Genomic DNA, 5,907 nt, shown 5'->3' on the forward strand with positions numbered 1-5,907 from the left:
ATGATTGTTTGGCTGAATTTAGAGTATTTATTTTTTAACCCTAGTGAGTCTGCATATTCAAGGACTTGAGTTGTGTTTCTTCTTTAGATAAGATTAGAAAAATAATGAAAACCTAACTCTTCAAATAATTTATAGTGAAATCTTGGCCAAACAAGTTTTGTTGTTGTTTGTTTGTTTGTTTTGTTAAATGGAAACTGTATGTAGGTAAGAGATGTTTGAGCTGCTTGGAAAAATTGTCCTCTGTAATGAAAATGGCAAAAGGAGTGGTCCTTGATGACAACTGTCAGTAGAAATTTTTATATTTTTCTTCATAAAATAATATTGTTTCTACTAGCATTAACAAACTTCTTTTCTTTATCCTATAACACAGGATTTTCAAACATTAAAAGTTTGGTGAAAGTTTTTTTAAAATTTATATTCACACTGCAGACTCGTGTCAGATGGTACTGCAAAATTAATAATTAAATGAATTATACCTACCTAGGGTATTCACTAGGAAAATCTGAGAATAAACCTAACCGTAATGTGCAGTGCATAAAATGAGAAACAGATCTTGAATAGAAAACTCTAATATTTAAAGTTACAAATTCTCCTAAAATTAAATACCTATAATGTAATCTTAAGAGAAATTTTTCAATATAATTTTGTGAGAGTTAACTTGACAAAATGATTCTAAATTTCACTTGGAAGAATAAACAGTTGAGAGTAGCCAGGAAATTTCTAAAACATAACAAATGTAACAGAAGTAACCACCCTTCAAACATTAAAATTCAATATAAAAATTAGTGATAAACATCATATGACTGTTATAAAAGCCTACCAGCAGATTAGCTGAATAGAAAAGAACATAAAAGGGTAAAATATATCTGAGAATTTATTTTGTGATAAAGGTGACATTACAAATCAGACTTTCAAATAAACAACTTTAGAAGAATTGACTTCCACCCTCCCTCCCAAAACTTAAAGTTCAAGAGTACAGATAATTCTGGTAAGATTGGAGTGAAAAACAAAAACTCCCAACTTTTGATATGTGACATAAAACTTGAAACTATAAAATGTCTCATGGATATGAAATATTTCTTCATGACAAAACAATGGACAAAACTGAAAAGCAGATGACAATTTGAGAAGAGGTACTGGGAACATATATGACTAAAAATTAATATTAAGAGAGCTTCAAAAAACTCTTTAAAAGAACAAATCAACACTAACAGAAAAGTGGTCAAGGATAGTTTTAGCACTTTTCAGATGATAAAAGACAAGTGGTCAATAAAATATAAGACACCAAGCTTCACTATTGCTCAAAGAAATGCACATTAAAACTACATGTGTGTAAATATTTGCATATCAGACTGATAATATCCCTTTCTGAAACAGATATTTTAAACACTCTTGGCTGGAATGACTAATGAGATGTGAAAATGCCAAAATTTTAAATGTATCTCTCCTTTGACCCATGCCTAAAAAAGTACTTGCACAGTGTACATGTATGAAATGATATTTGCTTTGTTATTGTTGAAAAACTGAGCTGTCCATCAACTGGGGACTAGCTTAAAAATTATGGTACATACTAATAACAGCTAACAGTTATTGTGTGCTTATTGTTCTAAGCATTTTATCATATATTTAGTAATTTAATCCATCATGCATTGGAGAAGGAAATGGCAACCCACTCCAATGTTCTTGCCTTGAGAATCCCAGGAATGGGGGAGCCTGGTGGGCTGCCGTCTATGGGGTCACACAGAGTTGGACACAACTGAAGCGACTTAGCAGCAGCAGCAGCAGCAGCAGCAGCAATATCATAAAGTAGGTACTATTATCATTACAGTTTAAAAGTGAGCAGAGTATGGTTGATAAACCCACACAAAAGAACACTGCATGACTATGAAATAAATTGACATATCTATATTCAGTAGAAAGAGCACCGAGATTTTTCTTGACTGAGAGAACTATGTTATAGAGCAGCATGCATAGTATATTTATATTAAATTCTATAAATTCATGCATTTACATTCAAAAGAGAGGTATCTAAAAGAAGGAGTAATAGCAGTTTTTTCCTAGAAGGTGGGATATTGAATTTTTTAAACTCTCTATTCTTAAACTTTGTCAATGCGAAGTTCTTAAAGTATTTTGACCATATAAGTGGACTCACACCACACCTGTCCTTCTGCATCTGGCTTATTTCAATTAGCATAATGTCTTCAGGGTTCATCCATGTTACTGCACATTGCAAAATTTCCTTATTTTTAAGGCTGAACAATATTCTATTGTATGCATATACCGCATTTTTTATCCATTCATCTATTGATGGATACTTAGGTTGTTTCCACATGTTGGCTATTGTGAACAGTGCTGCAATGATCTCTTTGAAATATTGATGACTTCAGTTCTTTTGGATAATATCCAGAATTGGGATTGCTAGATCCACTTATATAAAGTATGGAAAATAGGCAAATTCAAAAAATGAGAGAATAGAATGGTAGCTGCCAGGGGCTAGTGGGTGGGAGAAAAGGGAAATTGCTAATGAACAGGCATGAAGTTCTAATTATGCAAGATAAGTTCTAGAGATTTCCTGTACAACATTGTGTGTTTACAATATTGTTATACACTTAAAATTTATTAAAAGGGTAGATTTCACGTTAGATGTTCTTACTACAATAAAACCAAATTTTTTAATCAAGTGTTTTTCATTTTGGGAAATGTGGAGTTAATAAAGCCTTTTCTAAGTTCCCTTTGTTTCCCCTATTTTAAAAGCCCTATATATGTGCCTCTTTTTAATCCTGCTATTCTGGCCTCAAAATTGAATTATTAGTTCTTTACCCTATTTACCTTTCTTATCCCAAGTTCCCCTTAAGGCTGGGATGTGACATAATACTTAGGATTGCCTGTCAACATGCTACCAACTTATTAATGCATTTTTATAGGAAAATATGGTAACATGGCCATTTGATAATAGTTGCTAGTTAATGTGTTGAATTCAATTCAGTTCAGTACAGTCGCTCAGTCATGTCCGAATCTTTGTGATCCCATGAACCACAGCACGCCAGGCCTCCTTGTCCATCCCAACTCCTGGAGTTCACTCAAACTCACATCCATGGAGTTGGTGATGCCATCCAGCCATCTCATCCTCTGTCGTCCCCTTCTCCTCCTGCCCCCAATCCCTCCCAGCATCAGAGTCTTTTCCAATGAGTCAACTCTTCGCATTGGCCAAAGAACTGGAGTTTCAGCTTTAGCATCATTCCTTCCAAAGAACACCCAGGACTGATCTCCTTTAGAATGGACTGGTTGGATCTCCTTGCAGTCCAAGGGACTCTCAAGAGTCTTATCCAACACTACAGTTCAAAAGCATCAATTCTTTGGCGCTCAGCTTTCTTCACAGTCCAACTCTCACATCCATACATGCTGCTGCTGCTGCTAAGTCGCTTCAGTCATGTCCGACTCTGTGCGACCCCATAGATGGCAGCCTACCAGGCTCCCCCGTCCCTAGGATTCTCCAGGCAAGAACTGGAGTGGGTTGCCATTTCCTTCTCCAGTGCATGAAAGTCAAGTAGCTCCGTTATGTCCGACTCTTCGCAACCTCATGGACTGCAGCCTACCAGGCTCCTCTGCCCATGGGATTTTCCAGGCAAGAGTACTGGAGTGGGGTGCCATTGCCTTCTCTGCACACATATACATGACTACTGGAAAACCCATAGCCTTGACTAGACGGACTTCTGTTGGCAAAGTAATGTCTCTGCTTTTGAATATGCTATCTAGGTTGGTCATAACTTTCCTTCCAAGGAGTAAGCTTCTTTTAATTTCATGGCTGCAATTACCATCTGCAGTGATTTTGGAGCCCCAAAATACAAAGTCAGCCACTGTTTCCACTGTTTCCCCATCTATTTCCCATGGAGTGATGGGACCAGATGCCATGATCTTCGTTTTCTGAATGTTGAGCTTTAAGCCAACTTTTTCACTCTCCATTTTCACTTTCATCAAGAGGCTTTTTAGTTCCTCTTCACTTTCTGCCATAAGGCTGGTGTCATCTGCATATCTGAGGTTATTGATATTTCTCCAGGCAATCTTGATTCCAGCTTGTGCTTCTTCCAGCCCAGCGCTTCTCATGATGTACTCTGCATATAAGTTAAATAAGCAGGGTGACAATATACAGCCTTGACGTACTCCTTTTCTTATTTGGAACCAGTCTGTTGTGGAAATAGGAGAAGAATACTGGATTGGGTGGCAAGAAACCGAATTCTAGTCCTGGTTCCACCATAGCCCAATACTATAATTCTGGCCATGTCATATAATCTCTCGGAATCTGTTTCCTCTAGTAAGGAATGAAAGGTGAGACCAGTTCCTTTGCTTTTAAATTTAGATCACCAGAATTCCTGGACTTTTTTGGATGTGCTTCGGGGGCCACCATGGAAATTGGAGAGACCCGAGGCAAGAGGGCTGGATCCTGGTTTCCAACCCTGATTTAACCAAAAACAACTCTATTTTTATTTATTTCATATAATGGGATTTCACAGAAGATTTTTATTGAATTAAGGGTTCCAATGCTTGAAAACAAGAAAGGAGAGAGAAAAGTTTGAAAACCACAAACTAAGCTGATGTCTGAGGTTCCTTATAGCTTTAAGATCTTGTTTTGAAATTAATCTATGCCTCAGAATGTATGTGAGTAAGCAATGAAAATGCATTTTGCCCTGAAGAGAATTTCCAAGTCACTGAACATCAATCATGAAGAGTTTCTCTTGTTAACATGTGGCAAGTTGATTTTTATTTTTGCTTCCCTCAGGTCAATTTACCATCTGCCTCATCTTCATCAAAACATTAATTTCAGCTTAATCCCACTTTTTTTTTCCCTATCTCATGGTAAAAGGACCTGGCTCACTTTGAAATGAAACAAATAGAGTGAAGCCATGCTTTCACATGCAAGAAGGCGTCCATTTGATTACTGTGGAACTTCAGAATACTAAAATGAATAAAGTAATTTAGCTGTTTTCTCAGATTCAAAGTCTAAAATCTACTCAAAATGTGCTAAAATTAACTAAATGTATTGAGTATTTACCATATGTAAGAGACAGTACAAGATTGGGGCTATAAATGTAGAACTCTGCTCTCAGGAAAGTCTATGATCTATGGTAAAAGAGGACATCGTGTCTATGTGAGTTCAAAGGACAGATCTGCCTCATCAGGCTAAAGAGTCAGAAAAAGCTTCAAGAGTCTTGAGGGTTTTGACAGACAGGATTTTGACAGACATTAAGTATAAGAAAAGGGCATTTCTGGTGAAGAGAATGCTAAAGTAATAGAGTTGGAAGATTCCCTGGAGGAGGGAATGACAACCCATTCCAGTATTCTTGCCTGGAGAATGCCATAGACAGAGGAACCTGGAGGGCTACACTCCATAAGGTTGCAAAGAGTTGGCCACGATGGAAGTGACTTAGCACTCACACACACTAATTCAACAAGCAATAGGGCAGTTGGGAAACATGCTCACTCTATGAAGATTGCACTGGTTTTAGAATATAGTGTAAATTGAAGAAGATAGACACTAAAAGTTGAGACAGCAACTGGGATGCTAGATGCTCCAATGGCCCAGATAAAAAGGTGATGGAATGATATAATGGCAGTGAAAACAGCAAAGAGGTGATTGATTAAGCGACACCTAGAGCAGACTCCCAAGAATTTAGAGAATGTCTACATGAAAGCTATTACAAGAGTCAAGAAAGAAGACAACATTAGCTTGGACTAAAGTTGGAGAGTAGAAGGAAGTACATATATATTTGAAAAACTATTTAGAAGACTAAGAGGGATTGAGCAAAAGACTGAACATGGAAGTGATGTCATTAGATAGGGAATAATAAATGGAGATAAGTCATGGGTTCAGTGGGGTCATGAATTTCATTTTGGATATTTTGATGCTGA

The 5,907-nt window shown here is 36.9% G+C and overlaps 1 protein-coding gene across 19 annotated transcripts in view; it reads right to left on the reverse strand.

The window, feature by feature from the left end:
• Positions 1-5,907, reverse strand: part of DNM3 (dynamin 3) — a 658,236-nt gene that overhangs the window by 215,339 nt on the left and 436,990 nt on the right. The window lies entirely within an intron of this gene.

This window comes from Bos grunniens, chromosome 16 (assembly GCF_055505025.1).
Source record: "Bos grunniens cultivar Pamir isolate PY7600 chromosome 16, Bosgru_T2T1.0, whole genome shotgun sequence".
Classification (NCBI taxonomy): Eukaryota; Metazoa; Chordata; class Mammalia; order Artiodactyla; family Bovidae; genus Bos; species Bos grunniens.